Genomic DNA, 24,253 nt, shown 5'->3' with positions numbered 1-24,253 from the left:
AGCTGCGGACGCGGAGAGAGGCAGTTGGGATTCACCTACAGCGCTGGACGCCAAGAAACGAGCCTTTAATTTTTCGTGTTCACTGTTTCTTTGTTAATGTACAGCTCCAACCGTGGTAATGACGTTACTTGCATTGACAACACTAAATAATGACTTCAATGTCACTCAGTTCATCAGAAAATTTTAGTTACTCTCAGTGCTTATTGATGCAAAGGATGGACCAGTCACAAGTGCGCCCTGAGACGGCAGGGGCCAACCTAGTGAGATACCTCACCACCGAGGAGGTATTACGTGAATCCGAGTCTGAAGTTTAATGTCATGTAAAGACGGACAGTTTGTTAAAAAAAAATTGCCTCCGATGAGGTACTTGTGCGATATTTTGATATCAGTCTACGATTGATTTTTGGGATGGCAACACGCGAACTACTGTGCGAAGTACAAACTAGCCTAAAGACGGAATTAATCGTTAAATTTGCCTCGGAAAAAATATTTTTGAGATCTCACGTTGATTCTAAGACCTGTGAAGTACTGTTGTAACTTTTGCGATCCTCGGGAACTAATGATTAATGTCCAGGAATCTTGTTATAAATTTTAGCGATAGACTGCCTCTAGAAATCGTTATACTGATTGTGCAATTAGTGAAATACAATAAAATTAGTTGGCGTCCTAACATTTTATGAGTTTTATTGTGCTTAGCATCTAAACGTACCCACCCAACTGCCACATTATTAAAGACAACGTCTACAAGATGCGACGCAAGCAAATTTCCTACAATTCAGGTACGAGAAGTATGGTTGGACGCACTAGACGTTCATCTGTTAATCCCACGTAGGATCACTGTGCTTCCCCGCGTACATACTGTGGCAGATGCTAGTTCGAACATTCATACCCCTGTCTGCTGTGATAGTATTACACTTGGCGTTCCTTTTGTGCGGAAAAATACTATTAAACGCCAGTTATTTTTTATAGGATGACTTAAACCATCATAACAGTATTACAAGCTGTCTGCTATGTGGTTGTTAACCTGAACGGTCAAAGTACAGTCATGACGACTGTCCTTTTTCCGAAAAGCCGGCCAGGGTGGCTGAGCGGTTCTAGGCGCTACAGTCTGGAACCGCGCGACCGCTAGGTCGCAGGTTCGAATCCTGCCTCGGGCATGGATGTGTGTGATGTCCTTAGGTTAGTTAGGTTTAAGTAGTTCTAAGTTCTAGGTGACTGATGACCCCAGAAGTTAAGTCGTATAGTGCTCAGAGCCATTTGAACCATTTTTTTCCGAAAAGATCGTCATGTACTGGGTGGGGCAAATAAAAGTGGCCCGGACGAGTGGACACAATCGGACGTGAATCTGTGGCAGCTTAACGGAGGAGGAAAAAACCTACAGTTACTTCCAATAAGAGGGACCAACTGCCCATACAGCCGGCTGAACCTTGGAGCTCGTTTACATAATATTCACGCTGCATTCAAGGACTTTATTTTTATGGATGGCAATGCGCCATCTCCACGGGCCACAGCTGTTCGCGATTGGTTTGAAAAACGTTTCGGGCGATTCGAGCCATTGATTTCGCCACCTTGATCGCCCGACATAAACCCATCGACTTAGTCCCGCTTCGCGCGTCGGGCGGCTAGGTTGTGCTATTAGTTCCGCCTCTACCGTAACCCTGCGTGTTTTCCTCGTGGCCGTTTAGTGTCGTCTTAAGTCTCCGTGCACGTCGCATCGCCGGTTGTCGGATAGTGTTTGGTGTTCGTGCGGCCCTTTCTGTCGCGGCGTCGTCTCGCACCGTGATGCCCACCACGGTTCCCACGAAAATTCCGCGTACAGCTACTGTCAGCTTCACCTTCGACAAATCCACGCGTCACGTCCAGCCTGGTTCTTTGGGAATAGATAACTGGTTAGTGTAACTGGTTAGTCGATACAATGAAAGTCATTACTGATCAGGTGCATACTGCCTATTTTGACAGCGAATTATATGTGTTCTTTGATAAGTTTCTTGATCCGCTCCAGGTTGATAGGCTACTTTCTCGTTATGGTTCTCAGGTGTCCTTTGCGCACCGTCATGGTTCCACTAGGCAAATGCGCAAGTGATATATACGAATGTCCGGGTGTTTGAACTTGCCCCCGAGGTAGACGACTGTTTTCCTAGGCCCGTTTTGCTTCCTTATGGAGAAATACGTCATATTCGAAAGGAACGGTGGTCTGCTCAGCACCGCTTACAGGTCTATAGTGGTATTCTGTCGGTGGAAATGGTGGTCAAAAAACACATTCCTTCTCATCTACAGGTATGTGGTTATAGGGTCGATGTTATGCACAGTGGCCGAGAAGGAACGTGTTATTATTCTAATCAAACCCGACATTTCCGTACTAACTGTCCGCGGCGTGTGCTAGTATTAAAACCTACGTACAGACAGCGTAAAAAATTGACTTTAGCTGGTCTTCTCACGCAGGGATCTCAGACTGAATCGCTCCCTATTAGTGAGAGACGCAGTGCTCCGTTGACTGACAACGCCAGTGATTTTCACCCGCTGTCCTTGCGTCTGGATGTTGATGCCGTGAATTCCGATGTGCCCGCCATGATTTCTCACAACAGGCGCCTCCGAACACAGGATGATGCGGCAGATTAACCTACCCTATTGTCTCGTCCTTCCGCTGGGCCTCCAGTAAAGGACCCACTTTCTCAGTCTGAAATCGTGGATGAGGACGCCACAGGTGCTTTCACGCCTGTACAGAAGATCCCTGACACCTTACCCCTTCGGAGACGCCCCTGAAGGAACCTGCTTCTGGTTCCCACGTGTCTTCTCCGTTTCTCTCGGACACTTCTCCTGTCGACTCTGTTTCCCATCCCCCTTCCGCGACTTCTGTCGCTCCCTCTGGGTCACAGCCTTTTCCCATCAAACAACTGACTGATTCTCAAGAGCCAGTGGATCCCGTTGTTAGTCACCAACCGTTCTTCCGTGAACCCATGTCTGCGGACGAGTGGGATGTAGAGGCATCTCCGCATTCTGATACGGAATACGTACATGATGCTCCCACGCGACCGAACGCGGCAGCGTCGGCGCCGCGGAGCCGCAGTAGAATCCGTCAACAGCGACAGAGAGCCGCGTCACGGCCGAAGAAAAAGCAGTGAGGGTTCTGTTTCGTAGTTCTTCTGTCTCTGGTTCGGCGATTGATTCTTGTATGGTTACTTGAATGTTGCTCCGTCAACTGACGGATCTCTACCGTTCTTTGATCTTCTTTCTGAGTTGACGTTCCATGCAAGCATACACATTTCCTCCTCTGAATATTAACAGAATATGTTCTGAGCTTCGTCTTTCCGCTTGGCGACAGTTCATATATCAATCTGGGGCAGATGTTGACTTTTTACATGAAGTATTATTCGACCAGTATTCCATTCCTGGGTTCTCAACCTTTTCTAATGTAGCTTCCGAACTTTATACGGGCACTGCCTTGTTTTATAGGGAAGGCATTCCGTTGATGGATTTCGAAGTACTTGACAGTGGAAAGGGGATCGGGTGCACGTTTTGTGATCTGTTTAGTCAGTTTACTATGCCTCTTCTGGCACAGGTCGTACTACCGCACGTTCGAGTTTCTATGAAGAAGAAATCAAGTACCTGCTTCGTAAATCCCCGACAAAGATTATCTTAGGTGGGGACTTCAATTCTGTTCTACGGCCAGTGGATCAGTCTCCTAATTTTAATTTCAGTAAAGAACTCGACGACCTGGTGCGCTCCTTGCGCCTGCGTGACGTGTGGGTTTCTCGCTATTCTACACTTGTGACACATACATGCTTTACTTCCACGTCAGTCTAGCAGTCGCGTCGATCGCTTTTACTTTTCCGAATCCTTGTGTGGGTAACTTCTGAATGTTGATGTGATACCAGCCTGTTTTACTGATCATTGCGCCGTAGCCGTCACGTTTAATTACGAGCGGCAACCGGTAAAATTGTTTCGTCCTCCCTGGATGCTCAATATAGCCTATTTGCAAGATACCGCTCTTGGTGTCGACCTGGAGGACGTAAGGGTTCGTTGTTCTCGCTCTATGGACCGGTACTCGTTTATTGTGGCATGGTGGACACTGCATGTTAAACCACAACTCCGTAGGGCTCTCATGCGTTCCGGAGCTACGAAGGTGGCAGATGATAGACGTACGCAAGAATTTCACTACTCAGTCTTACGTCAACTGTACGATAGTGCTACGCATGCTCCCCTACGGGTTACTGATTAAAAGCACATCAAAGCCAAATTGCTGCAGCTCAAACGCATTCAAATGGAAGGACTGCGGACGAGGCCTCCACCACGTTCTCTTTTACAAGACGAATTGACATCACTATACCATCTAGTCCGTTCACGGGCGCGCGTCCCTCACAGCCGCTGACGATGGCATGTGCACCTCTCACCGTGACATTTCCGTCTTATTTGCACCTATTTTACTGATGTGTCCGATACCCATGTCCCAGCTGAAGACTCTCTCGACGACTTTACATCCTTGCTGCATCGCGTCGTCACTCCTCAATTAAAGACGCCTTTCTGCGTCCATTTCACAAGGATGATGTATGTGATGTTGTTACAGGACCTCAGTCCCGCAAGTCACCTGGATTAGACGGTATTCCTAAGGAGTTTTATGTTCAATTTTGGCCACCCATTGGTGACACCTTAACGTCAATGGTAAATGAAGTGATGCTCCTTTTCAGGATGTTAAACTGATCCTCCTCCCGAAATCCATAGGTCGACCTGCGATTGATTCCCTTTGTCCAATTACTCTCCTTAACTTCGATTATAAAATTGTCGCTCGAGCAATTAATATCCGCCTCTCTAAGCTGCTCGATACTATTATTGCCGCCCATCAAAGCTGTGTGCCTGGACGCACGATACTGACATCTGTTCTCGAATGTCGCGATGTCACTTCGGTAGCGGTTGCCGCTAATATCCCAGGGGATTTCCTTTTTCTTGATTTCCAAAAAACGTTTGATCGTGTCAGCCATGATTTTTTAATGAGAGTGCTTACCGCTGTCGGCTTAACTCGCATTTTTACCGGTATCAGCGTCTCGGTGATTGTGAACGGTCTTCCTACCCCCCGGATATCGATCAAACGGGGTTTACCCCAGGGAAGCCCCTTGTCAATGTCCCTTTTTCCCTTGTTCTTAGAACCCTTACTTCACCGCCTAGCCATGCAGTTACGTGGCTGGACTTTAGTGGGGGAACTTTTTTCGGTCCGTGCATACGCCGATGACGTCATGGCTTTAGTACGACATGTCGAGGACATGCCGGGGCTTAAGGAAACCTTGGATTCATTTTGTCGTCTTGCTGATGCTCGCATTAATGATCGTAAATGCATGTTCCTACCGTTGAGAGGCTTCGATCATGTCGTCATTCCTTGGGCGACGGTCGTCAATCGCCATTAGACCTTAGGGTTCTTAGTGGATCGTAATCCGATCAACATGGCGACATTCAATTTGCGTGAGGATACGAGTCGTGTTCACGGGGCGATCCTTGAACATGAACGCCGTCCCCTTAGCCTCATTCACAAGATACGGGTTTTAGAAACCTATGCCTTTAGTAAAGTACATTACGTTGCGCGGGTCTTCCCGCTTCCCGCGATGACGGCCCGCAGACTGAAACAGCTGTCTGGTCGATTCCTGTGGCGCCGCCATATTTTTCGTGTGAGGTAGTGGCCAGTCCTCGAAAGCTTGGAGGATTGGGTCTCTCCGATATCAAAGTGAAGACATCCATCTTATTTGCCCGCCGCAATGTTTTAACCTCTACGCGGGCTCCGCATTCAGTTACCTCTCGTTTACTTTACAACCTCCGGCCGGTCTGTCTGGCCCCTCCTGTTGATGTTGGAGGGATTAATCCTAAATTGCGGCACATTCGTGAATATTTTATAATTATCGGTATCTTAGGTGCTAATATACACTCCTGGAAATGGAAAAAAGAACACATTGACACCGGTGTGTCAGACCCACCATACTTGCTCCGGACACTGCGAGAGGGCTGTACAAGCAATGATCACACGCACGGCACAGCGGACACACCAGGAACCGCGGTGTTGGCCGTCGAATGGCGCTAGCTGCGCAGCATTTGTGCACCGCCGCCGTCAGTGTCAGCCAGTTTGCCGTGGCATACGGAGCTCCATCGCAGTCTTTAACACTGGTAGCATGCCGCGACAGCGTGGACGTGACGGACTTTGAGCGAGGGCGTATAGTGGGCATGCGGGAGGCCGGGTGGACGTACCGCCGAATTGCTCAACACGTGGGGCGTGAGGTCTCCACAGTACATCGATGTTGTCGCCAGTGGTCGGCGGAAGGTGCACGTGCCCGTCGACCTGGGACCGGACCGCAGCGACGCACGGATGCACGCCAAGACCGTAGGATCCTACGCAGTGCCGTAGGGGACCGCACCGCCACTTCCCAGCAAATTAGGGACACTGTTGCTCCTGGGGTATCGGCGAGGACCATTCGCAACCGTCTCCATGAAGCTGGGCTACGGTCCCGCACACCGTTAGGCCGTCTTCCGCTCACGCCCCAACATCGTGCAGCCCGCCTCCAGTGGTGTCGCGACAGGCGTGAATGGAGGGACGAATGGAGACGTGTCGTCTTCAGCGATGAGAGTCGCTTCTGCCTTGGTGCCAATGATGGTCGTATGCGTGTTTGGCGCCGTGCAGGTGAGCGCCACAATCAGGACTGCATACGACCGAGGCACACAGGGCCAACACCCGGCATCATGGTGTGGGGAGCGATCTCCTACACTGGCCGTACACCACTGGTGATCGTCGAGGGGACACTGAATAGTGCACGGTACATCCAAACCGTCATCGAACCCATCGTTCTACCATTCCTAGACCGGCAAGGGAACTTGCTGTTCCAACAGGACAATGCACGTCCGCATGTATCCCGTGCCACCCAACGTGCTCTAGAAGGTGTAAGTCAACTACCCTGGCCAGCAAGATCTCCGGATCTGTCCCCCATTGAGCATGTTTGGGACTGGATGAAGCGTCGTCTCACGCGGTCTGCACGTCCAGCACGAACGCTGGTCCAACTGAGGCGCCAGGTGGAAATGGCATGGCAAGCCGTTCCACAGGACTACATCCAGCATCTCTACGATCGTCTCCATGGGAGAATAGCAGCCTGCATTGCTGCGAAAGGTGGATATACACTGTACTAGTGCCGACATTGTGCATGCTTTGTTGCCTGTGTCTATGTGCCTGTGGTTCTGTCAGTGTGATCATGTGATGTATCTGACCCCAGGAATGTGTCAATAAAGTTTCCCTTCCTGGGACAATGAATTCACGGTGTTCTTATTTCAATTTCCAGGAGTGTACTTCCTATGACGCATATCAATTATCTTTCCTTACTCGAGGGCCTTAAACCGCTTTCCCAGACGACATTCTCCTACAACGTGACCTATCCTTTTTTGCTCAGACGAAAACGAACACGATTCTCTGGCTCTTGGGATACTATGTTCACTATGTCGTTGAAGGCAGGAATGACCCAGATCCCCGAGTTTTTCACCATTATCTGACAACTGCGCATTGGAAATGGCAGCTGTTGCCACGATTCCGAACGCTTTTAGCGAATATGCTTTTTCTTGTGTTTAACCGTCAGGGTGTTGGTTAAGCTCCAATGTGATACCTGTTTCGCCCCTGAGCTTGAGTTCCCTCTCTTGTAGCTGTGCTTTGTCACTTATTCTCTTCCACTTGTATATAAAAAGAAATTGACAAGAAGGGTGGGATACTGGGTTATTCCTCCAGTTCAGATTTAGTAATTGTTTGTGCTAGAACTAATTTGTTGATTTTCCTTTTGCAGCTGATATTAAATGATGATTTGACTATGGTTGTCTGATTTTCATTAAAATACTAAGCCAATCTGATAATTAAAAAATGGTCTTGGGGTAGCGTCTTTGATTTGTAATCAAAACGTCTTAGGTCCTGGGTTCAAATACCGCCGCTGTTAAAATTTTGATTAATAATCAGCACTGACGGCCGAGGACTTCCGGCGTGAGATGTCAGCCTCCTTCTACCAACGGCCTTGTGAATGAGGGCGGAAGAGCGGACAGAGGTTCAGGGCTCTCTTGACCTAGGGGTTGAAAACTGACCCCAAAGGCGGAAGAATCAGCAATGATCAACGGCATGAAGATGCGGAAGGCAACGGAAACCACTGCATTGAGACACGTGACGTGTATCCACAGGACATGGGGCCTGTAATTGAAGAAGTGTAATGATGATTCCTCTTTAGCAAAAGATTCCGGAATAGTCCCCCATTCGGATCCCCGGGAGGAGCTTCCAAGCTGAAGATGAAGAGTTACAGAAAGTGCATGAGAATATTGAATGGGTAATACAGTATGTAGATGAAAATCTAATCGTCATAATAGGGGACTGGAATGCAGTTGTAGGGGAAGGAGTAAAAGAAACGGTTACAAGAGAATATGGGCTTTGTACAAGGAATGAGAGAGGAGAAAGATTGAGTTCTGTAACAAGTTTCAGCTGGTAATAGCGAATACCCTGTTCAAGAATCACAAGAGGAGGAGGTATACTTGGAAAAGGCCGGGAGGTACGGGAAGATTTCAATTAGATTACATCATGGTCAGACAGAGATTCCGAAATCAGATACTGGATTGTAAGGCGTACCCAGGAGCAGATATAGACTCAGATCACAATATAGTAGTGATGAAGAGTAGGCTGAAGTTCAAGACATTAGTCAGGAAGAATCAATACGCAAAGAAGTGGGATACGGAAGTACTAAGGAATGACGAGATACGTTTGAAGTTCTCTAACGCTATAGATACAGCAATAAGGAAAAGCGCAGTAGGCAGTACAGTTGAAGAGGAATGGACATCTCTAAAAAGGGCCATCCCAGAAGTTGAGAAGGAAAACATAGGTACAAAGAAGGTAGCAGCAAAGAAACCATGGGTAACAGAAGAAATACTTCAGTTGATTGATGAAAGGAGGAAGTACAAACATGTTCCGGGAAAATCAGGAATACAGAAATACAAGTCGCTGAGGAACGAAATAAATAGGAAGTGCAGGGAAGCTAAGACGAAATGGCTGCAGGAAAAATGTGAAGAAATCGAAAAAGATATGATTGTCGGTAGGACTGACTCAGCATACAGGAAAATCAAAACAACCTTCGGTGACATTAAAAGCAACGGTGATAACATTAAGAGTGCAATCGGAATTCCACTGTTAAATGCATCCGGCCGTAGTGGCCGTGCGGTTGTAGACGCTACTGTCTGGAGCCGAGCGACCGCTACGGTCGCAGGTTCGAATCCTGCCTCGGGCATGGATGTGTGTGTGATGTCCTCAGGTTAGTTAGGTTTAATTAGTTCTAAGTTCTAGGCGACTGATTACCTCAGAAGTTAAGTCGCATAGTGCTCAGAGCCATTTAAACCAATTTTTTTTTTTGTTAAATGCAGATGAGAGAGCAGGTAGGTGGAAAGAAAACATTGAAAGCTTCTATGAAGGGGAAGATTTGTCTGATGTGATAGAAGAAGAAACAGGAGTCGATTTTGAAGAGATAAGAGACCCTGTATTAAAAGTAGAATTTAAGAGCTTTGGAGGACTTAAGATCAAATAAGGCAGAAGGAATGGATAACATTCCATCAAAATTTCTAAAATCGTTGGGGAAGTGGCAACAAAACGACTATTCACGTTGGTGTGTAGAATGTATGAGTCTGGAGACGTACCATCTGACATTCGGAAAAACATCATCCATACAATTCCGAAGACGGCAAGAGCTGACAAGTGCGAGTTTTATCGCGCAGTCAGCTTAACAGCTCATGCATCCAAGTTGCTGACCAGAATAATGTACAGAATAATGGAAAAGAAAACTGAGGATGCGCTAGATGACGATTAGTTTGGCTTTAGGAAAGGTAAAGGCACGAGAGAGGCAATTCTGACGTTGCGGTTAATAATGAAGCAAGACTAAAGAAAAATCAAGACTCGTTCATAGCACTCGTCGACCTGGAAAAAGCGTTCGACAATGTAAAATGGTGCAAGATGCTCGAAATTCTCAGAAAAATATGGGTAAGCTATAGGGAGAGACGGGTCATATACAATATGTACAACCGTCAAGAGGGAATAATAAGAGTTGACGACCAAGAACGAAGTGCCCGTGTTAAAAAGGTGTAAGACAAGGATGTAGTCTCTCGCCTCTACTGTTCGATATGTACATCGAGCAAGCAATGATTGAAATAAAAGAAAGGTTCAGGAGTGGAATTAATATTCATGGTGAAAGGATATCAATGATAGGATTCGCTGATGACAATGCTATCGTGAGTGAAAGTGAAGAAGAATTAAATGAGCTGCTGAACGAAGTGAACAGTCTAATGAGTAATGAGTACGGACTGAGAGTAAATCGAAGAAAGACGAATGTAATGAGAAGTAGTACAAATGAGAATAGCGAGAAACTTAATATAAGGATTTATGGTCGTGAAGTTAGGGAATTCTGCGACGCAGGCAGTAAAATAAGGAGTGACGGACGATGCAAGGAGGACATCAAAAGCAGACTAGCTATGGCAAAAAGGGCATTTCTGGCCACGAGAAGTCTACTAATATCAAATATCGGCCTTAGTTTGAGGAAGAAATTTCTGAGAATGTACGTCTTCAGTACAGCGTTTTATAGTACGACATGTATTAAGACATGAGGGAGTGACCTCCATGGTACTAGACGGAGCTGTAGAGGGCAAAAAGTGTAGAAGAAGACAGAGATTGGAATACATCCAGCAAATAATAGAGTATGCAGGTTGCAAGTGCTTCTCTGAGATGAAGAGGGAGCTCAGGAGAGGAATTCGTGGCGGGCCGCATCAAACCATTAAGAAGACTGATGCCCTGCACCCCCCCCCCCCCCCCCCCTTCCTTCATCGTGGACGGCTTTAGAGGGAGCATGCCTTAACATTCCCGCATGTGACTTCCAGCGAATTGTGAGTCCATGCCACGTCGAGTTGATGCACTACACCGGCAAAAGAGTCCGCCCCCGGTAGCTGAGTAAAGTTGGCCTTTGGCTGTGCTGCGGTGAGGACGCGCTGTTTGTGTTCCTGCCGCGGAGCGAGCGCTTGTGTTGTTTACATCGTACTCGGCCGTTTCGCGCGTGCCGTACTCAGCATATACACTCCTGGAAATGGAAAAAAGAACACATTGACACCGGTGTGTCAGACCCACCATACTTGCTCCGGACACTGCGAGAGGGCTGTACAAGCAATGATCACACGCACGGCACAGCGGACACACCAGGAACCGCGGTGTTGGCCGTCGAATGGCGCTAGCTGCGCAGCATTTGTGCACCGCCGCCGTCAGTGTCAGCCAGTTTGCCGTGGCATACGGAGCTCCATCGCAGTCTTTAACACTGGTAGCATGCCGCGACAGCGTGGACGTGAACCGTATGTGCAGTTGACGGACTTTGAGCGAGGGCGTATAGTGGGCATGCGGGAGGCCGGGTGGACGTACCGCCGAATTGCTCAACACGTGGGGCGTGAGGTCTCCACAGTACATCGATGTTGTCGCCAGTGGTCGGCGGAAGGTGCACGTGCCCGTCGACCTGGGACCGGACCGCAGCGACGCACGGATGCACGCCAAGACCGTAGGATCCTACGCAGTGCCGTAGGGGACCGCACCGCCACTTCCCAGCAAATTAGGGACACTGTTGCTCCTGGGGTATCGGCGAGGACCATTCGCAACCGTCTCCATGAAGCTGGGCTACGGTCCCGCACACCGTTAGGCCGTCATCCGCTCACGCCCCAACATCGTGCAGCCCGCCTCCAGTGGTGTCGCGACAGGCGTGAATGGAGGGACGAATGGAGACGTGTCGTCTTCAGCGATGAGAGTCGCATCTGCCTTGGTGCCAATGATGGTCGTATGCGTGTTTGGCGCCGTGCAGGTGAGCGCCACAATCAGGACTGCATACGACCGAGGCACACAGGGCCAACACCCGGCATCATGGTGTGGGGAGCGATCTCCTACACTGGCCGTACACCACTGGTGATCGTCGAGAGGACACTTAATAGTGCACGGTACATCCAAACCGTCATCGAACCCATCGTTCTACCATTCCTAGACCGGCAAGGGAACTTGCTGTTCCAACAGGACAATGCACGTCCGCATGTATCCCGTGCCATCCAACGTGCTCTAGAAGGTGTAAGTCAACTACCCTGGCCAGCAAGATCTCCGGATCTGTCCCCCATTGAGCATGTTTGGGACTGGATGAAGCGTCGTCTCACGCGGTCCGCACGTCCAGCACGAACGCTGGTCCAACTGAGGCGCCAGGTGGAAATAGCATGGCAAGCCGTTCCACAGGACTACATTCAGCATCTCTACGATCGTCTCCATGGGAGAATAGCAGCCTGCATTGCTGCGAAATGTGGATATACACTGTACTAGTGCCGACATTGTGCATGCTCTGTTGCCTGTGTCTATGTGCATGTGGTTCTGTCAGTGTGATCATGTGATGTATCTGACCCAAGGAATGTGTCAATAAAGTTTCCCCTTCCTGGGACAATGAATTCACGGTGTTCTTATTTCAATTTCCAGGATTGTAGATCACCATGGCGCACCAATACAGAAAATCGACGCTCAAATTTACGTTCCGCAACGAATTTGCACGGCCCAAAGCACTCGAAGTCGAACGATTTCTACGAGAAGAAGTTAAAATCCCGGCGACCGACATTCTCGGCATTCACTTGTCCATTGTGAGTAGTATCGTCTATGTCAAGAGCATCAACGACGCAACATGTGAACGGATCCTTCGGGACACGAAACAGGGCCTCCGTTTCTGCCATGCTGATGGCAATGTGGGGACTGTACACGTCGATTATTCTAGCATGGTACTTCGCACGATCAGAATTTTCGAACTTCCTTTCGAATTACCGGCGGAGGACGTCGTGACAGCACTGCGCCCCTACGGCACGGTCCATGATCATATTGCGGAAAAATGGACGCAATTCCAGACATATCCTGTGCTGAATGGAGTCCGCCAGGTCCGAATAGAACTTAAAATACATGTACCTTCATATCTGACTATCGGTGGCTGCCGTGCCATCGTCATCTACGATGGGCAACCAAAGACCTGCTCTGGTTGTGGGAAGGAGGGACACCTTAGATCAGAATGTCTCCAACGTCGAATCACGCAACTGCCGCCGGTTGACGCAGACCCGCCATCGCAGCCGACGCTGCTTCCCGTGACTTATGCAGCAGCCCTCACGACAGCTACCACTTCACCACGACAGCCGACATCCACTGTTGGGTCGCGGCTCCATCCTCCAATACAGGGCGATGACGACACACCCGTTCCACAAGCTACGGATTCAATTCCGATGCCGCCGCCCCCGTCGACGGATAACAACATACATGACGATAGCATGGCCGTAGACTCGCTTATTGTGCCTACAGCTGACTTTGTGCCGGAACGTCGGGAATCTTTGCCGTCGTCTGACACAGAAGGACACACCAGGAAGCAACGCTCCCCGAAGCGACGGAAGCGGAGGCGTAGAGCAACTTCCGAACGGGATGCGACGCAGCCTCCAGAGGACGAAGACTCCACCTTCAATGACGACGCTACCACAGAGGCAGCCGCCATTTGCTGCAGTGTGGCACCACCGAACGGAACTGAGGACAAACCGCATATACCTACAGTGGCAACATCGGATGCCGATATGCAGGACAGATGCTGCCCACCACCTTCTGGAGTGCAAGCATCCATGCCGAGTCCTGAGGATGCTAGGGAAGCCGATCTTGCTTTGAGTTCCCAGACGTGGGCGGATGACCACGACGACGACGGAACCATGCAAGTTACGCCAACAGGGCCCACGCCATTGGCGCCGGCTCTCTAGAAAGGACTGCAGTTGACGTTTGGGGGGATGCGGAGGTGTCAATAGAGTCAGAAGCGCCATAGGCAATTCCAGTCTTAATGGATAACTTAACATCTGCTGTTCGGCAACAAGCTTATCGTATCGCCACGCTTAACCTCAACACAATACGAACGGCAGTGAAGATCCAGTTGCTGCGTGAGATGCTTCGTTCTTCGGATGTTGACATTGCCCTGTTGCAAGAAGTGTATATAGCGGCCCTCCCCGTTTTCTACCGTTATGTGACACATGTGTCACCGGCGGACCGGAATGGCAGCGGTACGGCAATACTAGTGCGCGACGGAATTGCCATCGAAGAAGTGACTTACCTTCCGTCAGGAAGGGGGCTGGCGATCACAGCACTGGGCACGCGCATCATTAACATTTACGCGCCATCAGGAACTGACCAACGCCGCGAACGATCGCTGTTCTACTCGGAGGATATCGCCCCCCTCTTTATCAGCCGCTACGATCAATATGTCTTCGGCGGCGACTTTAACTGTGTGCTATACCCCAAAGACCACTTCTCGACTTGTCAAGAACTTCGGCTCCTGGTTCGTGATCTGCTTCTCACCGACACGTGGGAAACAGTGCACGGTGACCGTCCCGGGCCGACATACCTTACTAGTCACTCAGCCAGTCGCCTAGACCGCATTTATGTCTCACGAGCTCTAGCGCCGGGAGTATTGGACGCCGAACGTTGGCCGCTTGCCTTCTCCGATCATAGCGCTTTCACATGCACAGTCACTCTACAACAGCAGCGGATATGGCGCAGCCGAGGACCCTGGAAGCTGAATGTGGCACATCTTCAAGCCCCGGAATGCCGTCGGATTATCGCCGGCACATGGCTGGATTGCGAACGTCGTCTTCCCCGATATCCTTCGACTCTAGCGTGGTGGGTGGACTGTGCAAAACCAGCGTTTCGGCGTGTGCTAACTCAATTCGGTAAAGATATCGCAGCTTGGCATCGTCACACATTGGACTTTTATTACAAGAAGCTTCGCGAACTCGACAGCCAACCACCATCTCCAAACCGACAAATGGAAAGCCGCCGAATTAAAGGTAAAATATTGTCTCTTACGAGGAAACGTTTGGAGGGGGTCGTAGTGCGATCGCGACGTCAAGACCGAGTGGAAGGAGAAAACCCGTCTATGCATCACATCGTCCTCGACAGCCGCCGACGCCGACAGCAGCTGATCACGGACCTCGTATTGCCAGGTGGTAGGGTCGTACTGACTCAGGCTGCGGTTACAGAAGCCTTTGCAGATCACTATCGCCGGTTTTACGACGAGGTGAATACAGAGGAAGAGGAAGCGGACGATCACGACATACTGCAGCACGTGTCGCACACCCTCGACAATGCAGCAGCGGCGACGCTGTTCGGTGGAATTACACGGGACGACATCGAGGACGCGCTTAACAAGGGAGCACTCAACAAATCTCCCGGGCCAGACGGACTGCCGCTCGAGTTTTATCGTACTTTCCGCGATCTAATGATGCCCCGATGGATCAGCATGTACCAAGAACTGATGACCCCCGGTTCCCACGTGCCACCTGCATTCGTGGAAGGTCTCCTTATACCGATACACAAGCCTTCCAGAGGTCGGACGGTCGAGGACTACAGGCCCATTACAATGCTCAACTCGGACTATAAAATCTTCGCCCGACTACTCGCCAGCCGCATAAAGAAGGTTCTGCCCCTACTCCTCTCAATGGAGCAAACGACACTGGGCGGAGTGACCAACATGCAAACGGCAACCAGCGAATGCAGGGATTTAATAGCCATCGCCACATGCTGTCGCCTTCGAGCTGCTCTGATCTCCATTGATTTCGACCACGCCTTCGACAGAGTTCACCACACGTTCCTTCTGTCCGTTATGGCCCGCATGGGCTTCCCGCCTGACTTTCTCGACATCTTTCAGCGCCTTTTCCGTGGAGCTGCATCCCGTGTACTGGTGAATGGACGGATTGCGGGTCCCTTTCCGATCCGACGGTCAGTTCGCCAAGGATGCCCACTCTCCATGATCCTTTACGCGATCGCACTCGAACCACTTGTCGGAGGGTTGAAAAACAGGCTCTCGGGAATGTCATTGAGGGATCACACCTTTCACTGCAGGATATATGCTGATGACCTTCTATTACTTGTCCGATCTGGTGACGAGGTACGATCGGTTATACAATGGATCAATCGCTATGGATTGGCAGCGGGCAGCCTCATGAATGTGGCCAAGTCGGCAGCGATGCCGATTGGGAGAGGTCTACAGGAGGACGCTTTAGCCCCACTCCCACTAGTTAACAAGATCCGGTTATTGGGCATAACATTTACACAGGATGTGCGCCGCACGGCTGCCATGAACTATGCACGAGTACTACAGGCCATACGCACAGAAGTTCGCCGGAACTTACTTCGACGGATGGATCTCCTACAGCGTGTGGAATACCTCAACCTTCACGTGGCGACTAAGATGATCCACATGGCCCAGGTCCTACCGATATCGACAGCGATGGCACACAGATTGCAAGCAGCGTTTGGATATTACCTTACCGCCGGACACCTATTCAAAGTCCGCTACGAAACACTCACCCTCCCTCCACGTGATGGCGGATTGGGACTTATAAATGTACGAGCAAGAGCTACAGCGTTATACTTGTGCACAATGATGAAATTGTGGACCCACAAAGATGCTTCCCTTACGGGATGTCTGTTAGAGGAATTGCTGCCGGCGTCACTTCTGGCACCTGTCACGGTAGCGCACATTACACCTTCACTCTCGCATCTCTCGGCATTTATTCTTGAGTATAGTTACGTGCATCCAGACCTTCCCAACACTCGCACTCCCAAGGCGAGAGACGTTTACAGACTGCTGCTAAGGTCCATACCTCGGAATGTGATTGAGAGGAAGAGCCCTACGACCCTATGGCCTGCAGTGTGGAGAGCGGTCCAGAAGTCGTTCCTCCCCACGCGGGTACGAGCCGCGTGGTACCAGGTGGTGAACGGGAAGGTTGTAACACGACAAAGGCTGCACGCTATTGGGCTGGCGGATTCCCCCCTTTGTCCACGTTGCCACCTCGTGGATACTGACGAACACCGCTTAACATGTGGATCGGCGTTAGAGGTATGGCTGCTAGTGCAGAAGATCCTCGCCTGCTACCTACGTATCGCGCCTCGCACAACTGAGCCACGGCTCCTCCTTTGTCCAGAGAATACTTATTTCCCACCTGCGAAGACTCACGCTCTCACATGGTTTAAAGGCATGTCCATATACTACCTCTTTCGAGATAATGAGAAGATGGTGCTTGATTACTGGCAATTTCTCCAGGACAGTCATAGCACACTTGAGTGTACACCCCGATATCGACAACTATTTGCGAACTATTTGCGCAGTGTCTTCGACAACCCCCCCTCACAGTTGGGGAGTACCGGGCAGAGGATGACCGCCGACATGGGGCTCCACACGCCGCGAAATGTTGTACCAATTTGGAACATGGAATCTGTACGCAGAGGGGCCATGCACATGGAATGGCGTGCGGGATTTGGTTACATTTTACTTTCTTTATTATCTATCATCACGCTATTAGTTTCAAATTCTTTTTCAAAGTTTAGAAGGAACTTTTGTTCTGTTGTTGCTACGGCTGTAATTTTCTAATTTTGTTTGTCGTAACTGAAAGACGCCTTTTGTCCATGTATCTATATATACACTCCTGGAAATGGAAAAAAGAACACATTGACACCGGTGTGTCAGACCCACCATACTTGCTCCGGACACTGCGAGAGGGCTGTACAAGCAATGATCACACGCACGGCACAGCGGACACACCAGGAACCGCGGTGTTGGCCGTCGAATGGCGCTAGCTGCGCAGCATTTGTGCACCGCCGCCGTCAGTGTCAGCCAGTTTGCCGTGGCATACGGAGCTCCATCGCAGTCTTTAACACTGGTAGATGCCGCGACAGCGTGGACGTGAACCGTATGTGCAGTTGACGGACTTTGAGCGAGGGCGTATAGTGGGCATGCGGGAGGCCGGGTGGACGTACCGCCGAATTGCTCAACACGTGGGACGTGAGGTCTCCACAGTACATCGATGTTGTCGCCAGTGGTCGGCGCAAGGTGCACGTGCCCGTCGACCTGGGACCGGACCGCAGCGACGCACGGATGCACGCCAAGACCGTAGGATCCTACGCAGTGCCGTAGGGGACCGCACCGCCACTTCCCAGCAAATTAGGGACACTGTTGCTCCTGGGGTATCGGCGAGGACCATTCGCAACCGTCTCCATGAAGCTGGGCTACGGTCCCGCACACCGTTAGGCCGTCTTCCGCTCACGCCCCAACATCGTGCAGCCCGCCTCCAGTGGTGTCGCGACAGGCGTGAATGGAGGGACGAATGGAGACGTGTCGTCTTCAGCGATGAGAGTCGCGTCTGCCTTGGTGCCAATGATGGTCGTATGCGTGTTTGGCGCCGTGCAGGTGAGCGCCACAATCAGGACTGCATACGACCGAGGCACACAGGGCCAACACCCGGCATCATGGTGTGAGGAGCGATCTCCTACACTGGCCGTACACCACTGGTGATCGTCGAGGGGACACTGAATAGTGCACGGTACATCCAAACCGTCATCGAACCCATCGTTCTACCATTCCTAGACCGGCAAGGGAACTTGCTGTTCCAACAGGACAATGCACGTCCGCATGTATCCCGTGCCACCCAACGTGCTCTAGAAGGTGTAAGTCAACTACCCTGGCCAGCAAGATCTCCGGATCTGTCCCCGATTGAGCATGTTTGGGACTGGATGAAGCGTCGTCTCACGCGGTCTGCACGTCCAGCACGAACGCTGGTCCAACTGAGGCGCCAGGTGGAAATGGCATGGCAAGCCGTTCCACAGGACTACATCCAGCATCTCTACGATCGTCTCCATGGGAGAATAGCAGCCTGCATTGCTGCGAAAGGTGGATATACACTGTACTAGTGCCGACATTGTGCATGCTCTGTTGCCTGTGTCTATGTGCCTGTGGTTCTGTCAGTGTGATCATGTGATGTATCTGACCCCAGGAATGTGTCAATAAAGTTTCCCCTTCCTGCGACAATGAATTCACGGTGTTCTTATTTCAATTTCCAGGAGTGTATATAAAAACAAAAAAGGTTGACAGCGAAAATAATTTCCAATTTAAAAAAAAAAAAAAGAACGAGACGTCCTTGGTTCAGGTCTTCCCTTGACTGAAAATTAAAAAAAATAAAAAGAAAAATAAAAAAATGAAACAAAAAAAAGGTGGATAGAGCGCCTGCCATGTAAGCAGGAGATCTAAAAAAGAAATGGTCAGCGCGACGGAATGCCGCGCAAAGGAAGGAAAAAAAAAAAGTGGTCAGCGTGACAGACTGTCAATCCTAAGGGCCCGGGTTCGATTCCCGGCTGGTTCGGAGATTTTCTCCGCTCAGGGACTGGGTGTTGTGTTGTCTTAATCATCATCATTTCACTCCCATCGACGCGCAGGTCGCCGATGTGGCGTCCAATCGAAAGACCTGCACCAGGCGAACGGTCTACCCGACGGCAGGCCCTAGCCGCACGATCGGCAAAAGAAGCTCCGACACGACATTAGGAATTATTTCATGACTTTTGTCATGTCAGTGTATTCCACACTAAGCAGCAAGGATAGTACCAGCCAGGGGCGCAATTGGAGCTTCGATCCGTACTCTGACTCTGATCCGTTCGGCTTCGGTGCGGAGCGAGACCGACCAGCAGTGTCCTCAGTCTGTAAAGCTGGCCTCGGCGTCGACCTCTGGGCGGGCAGCTGGCGGAGTTTTGGGCAGACAGGCTTCAGTTTTTGGTTCGCGAACCGGTGGCGGCAGAATTCTGGCGACGGCTCCGACTAACACAAAACAGGCGTCACTGCTTCTCGCTGCTGATTCCACGGTAACAGCGATGATTCTGGATCGCGTGGAAACGTCTGGAGCATGTCAGTGTCAGGAAGGTGTGGCGTAACTGGCAGTAGTAAAGCGGTTATTGGTTGCTGTAGACGATGGCGTATCAACGAACGTTCATTGGCAGAGATGAGGAAAATTAATTACTTGTGGAGATCCCGGCGGAGGTTCGAGTCCTCCCTCGGGCATGGGTGTGAGTGTTTGTCCGTAGGATAATTTAGGTTAAGTAGTGTGTAAGCTCAGGGACTGATGATCTTAGCAGTTAAGTCCCATAAGATTTCACACATATCTGAACATTTTTGAACTTGTGGAGACGATTTCTCTCTTTCTATACAAGGAGTGAGGCTTGTCATTCACCTACCTGTCGATTGCTGTCCCGTCTGTGGCTGGCACTCCACTAATTCTGTCCTAGCCGGGGTTCAATCGATTGTTAATTAACACAATAAATAGGACAACAGAGGGAAGCTACAGACAAGAGAAAATGCCGAAGTTTTGGTAAAATCTAATATATTGTTCGTCCAATAACAGACAATAAATCGGAGAGATACATCTACATCTACATCTACATGATTACACTGCAATTCACATTTAAGTGCTTGGCAGAGGGTTCATAGAACCACAATCATACTATCTCTCTACCATTCCACTCCCGAACAGAGGGCGGGAAAAACGAACACCTAAACCTTTCTGTTCGAGCTCTGATTTCTCTTATTTTATTTTGATGATCAGTCCTACCTGTGTAAGTTGGGCTCAACAAAACATTTTCGCATTCGGAAGAGATAGCTGGTGACTGAAATTTCGTAAATAGATCTCGCCGCGACGAAATACGTCTTTGCTTTAATGACTTCCATCCCAACTCGCGTATCATATCTGCCACACTCTCTCCCCTATTACGTGATAATACAAAACAAGCTGCCCTTTTTTGCACCCTTTCGATGTCCTCCGTCAATCCCACCTGGTAAGAATCCCACACCGCTCAGCAATATTCTAACAGAGGACGAACGATTGTAGTGTAAGCTGTCTCTTTAGTGGACTTGTTGCATCTTCTAAGTGTCCTGCTAATGAAACGTAACCTTTTGCTCGCCTTCCCCACAGTATTATCTATGTGGTCTTTCCAACTGAAGTTGTTCGTAATTTTTACACCCAGGTACTTAGTTGAATTGACAGCCTTGAGAATTGTACTATTTATCGAGTAATTTTGGGTACCAAATAACGCTGTGACGAGACTCTCCCAATGAATCTCAACCTGGCAACCGCCTTACCAACAATTAATTTTATATGATCATTCCACTTCAAATCGTTCCGCACGCATACTCCCAGATATTTTACAGAAGTAACTGCTACCAGTGTTTGTTCCGCTATCATATAATCATACAATAAAGGATCCTTCTTTCTATGTATTCGCTATCTAAGTCAGCCCTGGACGATGATCTATATCCAAGTGGGCGAGAGCTGCTCTTGTATCTTCCGAGTAGGCTCCTGTCCGTCTTCTTCCGGTCATTGGCGGATTGTACGCGGCCGGCAACTGACCGAGGCGAAGTCGATATCTTCATTCTCAGCGCCATTGTTAGGCTGGTGGGACTCGCGCAATAGACGAGTCAATGGCACTGGCACCGGATCGCATCTTTGCGCCTGTTGTGCGTTAGCCCTGGGTGTGTCTTGTTCGGACGACACAGCATAATCTATGCCTAAAATTTCCGATAAAGATTTTGCCTATTTGAGGAAACCCGCGATTGGCGATTTCACTCCATAGATTCTGAACTATATCCCGGTTGCGATATTTTGATACTCAGTGTTTCTTGAACTAAACTTATCAGTTTCTCACGCTCCATATTTCGTGTGCGAGAATGTCGTTCGATTTAACCGAAGAAAACAAACTGATCTAAATTTTACCGATTGTCGTCCGAAGTCTGTACATTCGGGAGATTAGATCGGCTATACAGGATGGTCCATTGCTCGTGGCCGGGCCAAATATCTCGCGAAATAAGCGTCAAAGGAAAAAACTATAAAGAACGAAACTCGTCTAGCGTGAAGGGGGAAACCAGATGGCGCTATGGTTTGCCCGCTAGATGGCGCTACCATAGGTCAAACGGATATCAACTGCGTTTCTTTAAAGAGGAATCCCCATTTTTATTACATATCCATGTAGTACGTAAAGAAATATGAATGTTTTAGTTGGACCACTTTTTTCGCTTTGTGATAGATGGCGCTGTTATAGTAACAAACATACGGTTCACAATTCTAGACGAACAGTTGGTAACAGGTAGGTTTTTTAAATTAAAATACAAAACGTAGGTACGTTTGAACATTTTATTTTGGTTGTCAAATGTGATACATGTACCTTTGTGAACTTATTATTTCTGAGAACGCATGCTGTTACAGCGTGATTACCTGTAAGTACCACATTAATGCAATAAATGCTCAAAATAATGTCTGTCAACCTCAATGCATTTGGCAATACGTGTAACGACATTCCTCTCAACAGCGTGTAGTTCGCCTTCCGTAATGTTCGCACAGGCATTGACAATGCGCTGACGTATGTTGTCAGGCTTTGTCGGTGGATCACGATGGCAAATATCATTCAACTTTCCCCACAGAAAGAAATCCAGGGACGTCAGATTCGGTGAACGCGCTTCGACGACCAATCCACCTGTCATGAAATATGGCTATTCAATACCGCTTCAACAGCACGCCAGCTATGTGCCGGAGATCCATCATATTGGAAGTATATCGCCATTTGTCATGCACTGAAACATCTTGTAGTAACATTGATAGTACATTACGTAGGAAATCAGCATACATTGCACCATCTAAATTGCCATCGATAAAATGGGAGCCAGTTATCCTTCCTTCCATAATGCCACACCATACATTAACCCGCCAAAGTCACTGATGTTCTACTTGTCGCAGTCATCGTGGATTTTCCGTTGCCCAATAGTGCATATTATGCCGGTTTACGTTACCGCTGTTGGTGGATGGCGCTTCGTCGCTAAATAGAACGCGTGCAAAAAATCTGTCATCGTCCCGTAACTTCTCTTATGCGCAGTGGCAGAACTGTACACGACGTTCAAAGTCGTTGCCATGCAATTCCTGGTGCCTAGAAATATGGTACGGATGCAATCGATGTTGATGTAGCATTCTCAACACAGTCGTTTTTGAAATTCCCGATTCTCGCGCAATTTGTCTGCTACTGATGTGCGGATTAGCCGCGACAGCAGCTAAAACACTTACTTGGGCATCATCATTTGTTGCAGATCGTGGGTGACGTTTCAGATGTGGCTGAACACTTCCTGTTTCCTTAAATATCGTAACCATCCGGCGAACGGTCCGGACACTTGGATGATGTCGTCCAGGATAACGAGCAGCATACATAGCACACGGCCGTTGGGCATTTTGATCACACTAGCCACACATCGACACGATATCGACGTTTTCCGCAATTGGTAAACGATTCATTTTAACACGGGTAATGTATCACGAAGCAAATACCGTCCGCACTGGCGGAATGTTACGCGATACCACGTACTTATACGCTTGTGACTATTACAGCGCCATCTATCACAAAGTGAAAAAAGTAGTCCAACTACAACATTCATATTTTTTTACATACCACACGAATATGTAATAAAAAAATGGAGGTTCCTATTTTTTTAAAAAAGTAATTGATATCCGTTTGAACTATGGCAGCGTCATCTAGCGGGCCAACCATAGTGCCATCTGGTTTCCCCCTTCATGCTAGACAAGTTTCGTCCTTTGTAGTTTTTTCGTTTGATGCTTATTTCGTGAGATATTTGGCCCGGCCACGATCAATGGACCACCCTGTATAGCCGATCTAATGTCCCGAACGTACAGACTTCGGACGACAATCGGTAAAATTCAGATCAGTTTGTTTTCTTCGGTTAAATCGAACGACGTTCTCGCACACTAAACATGGAGCGTGAGAAACTGATACGTTTAGTTCAAGAAATGCTGAGTTTGTGGTATCATGAGGATCAAAATATCGCAACCGGGATACTGTTCGGAATCTATGGAGTGAAATCGCAAATCGCGGGTTTTTCTCAAATAGGCAAAATCTTTATCGGAAATTTTAGGCATAGATTATGCTGTGTCGTCCGAACAAGACACACCCAGGGCTAACGCACAACAGGCGCAAAGATGCGAGCCTGTACCAGTGTCATAGACTCGTCTATTGCGCGAGTTCCACCAGGCCCACGGTGGCGCTGAGAATGAAGATATCGACTTCGCCTCGGTCAGTTGCCGACCGCGTACAGTCCGCCAACGACCGGAAGACAACGGTCAGGAGCCTAAGCGGAAGATAGAAGAGCAGCTGTCGCCACTTGGATATAGATCATCGTGCAGGGCTGACTTAGACAGGGAACGTCGTTTAATGAACTCTTAGAATTGAACAGAAAGTTCTTGTAAATTGCATTTGCCATGTACTGTGAAGTCTACTTGCGATTGTTTGCACTTTGCGAATGAGGGTTTTTTGTGTTATATTACAAGCAGTGTTGCAGAC

General features: G+C 49.1%; 1 protein-coding gene across 1 annotated transcript in view; it reads left to right on the top strand.

The window, feature by feature from the left end:
- Positions 1-24,253, top strand: part of LOC126445064 (sodium/potassium-transporting ATPase subunit alpha-2-like) — a 161,707-nt gene that overhangs the window by 63,382 nt on the left and 74,072 nt on the right. The window lies entirely within an intron of this gene.

The sequence above is a fragment of the Schistocerca serialis genome, chromosome 1, assembly GCF_023864345.2.
Source record: "Schistocerca serialis cubense isolate TAMUIC-IGC-003099 chromosome 1, iqSchSeri2.2, whole genome shotgun sequence".
In the NCBI taxonomy this organism is placed as follows: Eukaryota; Metazoa; Arthropoda; class Insecta; order Orthoptera; family Acrididae; genus Schistocerca; species Schistocerca serialis.
The sequence above is the reverse complement of the archived record's forward strand: the minus strand, read 5'-3'. Positions and strand labels throughout refer to the sequence as shown.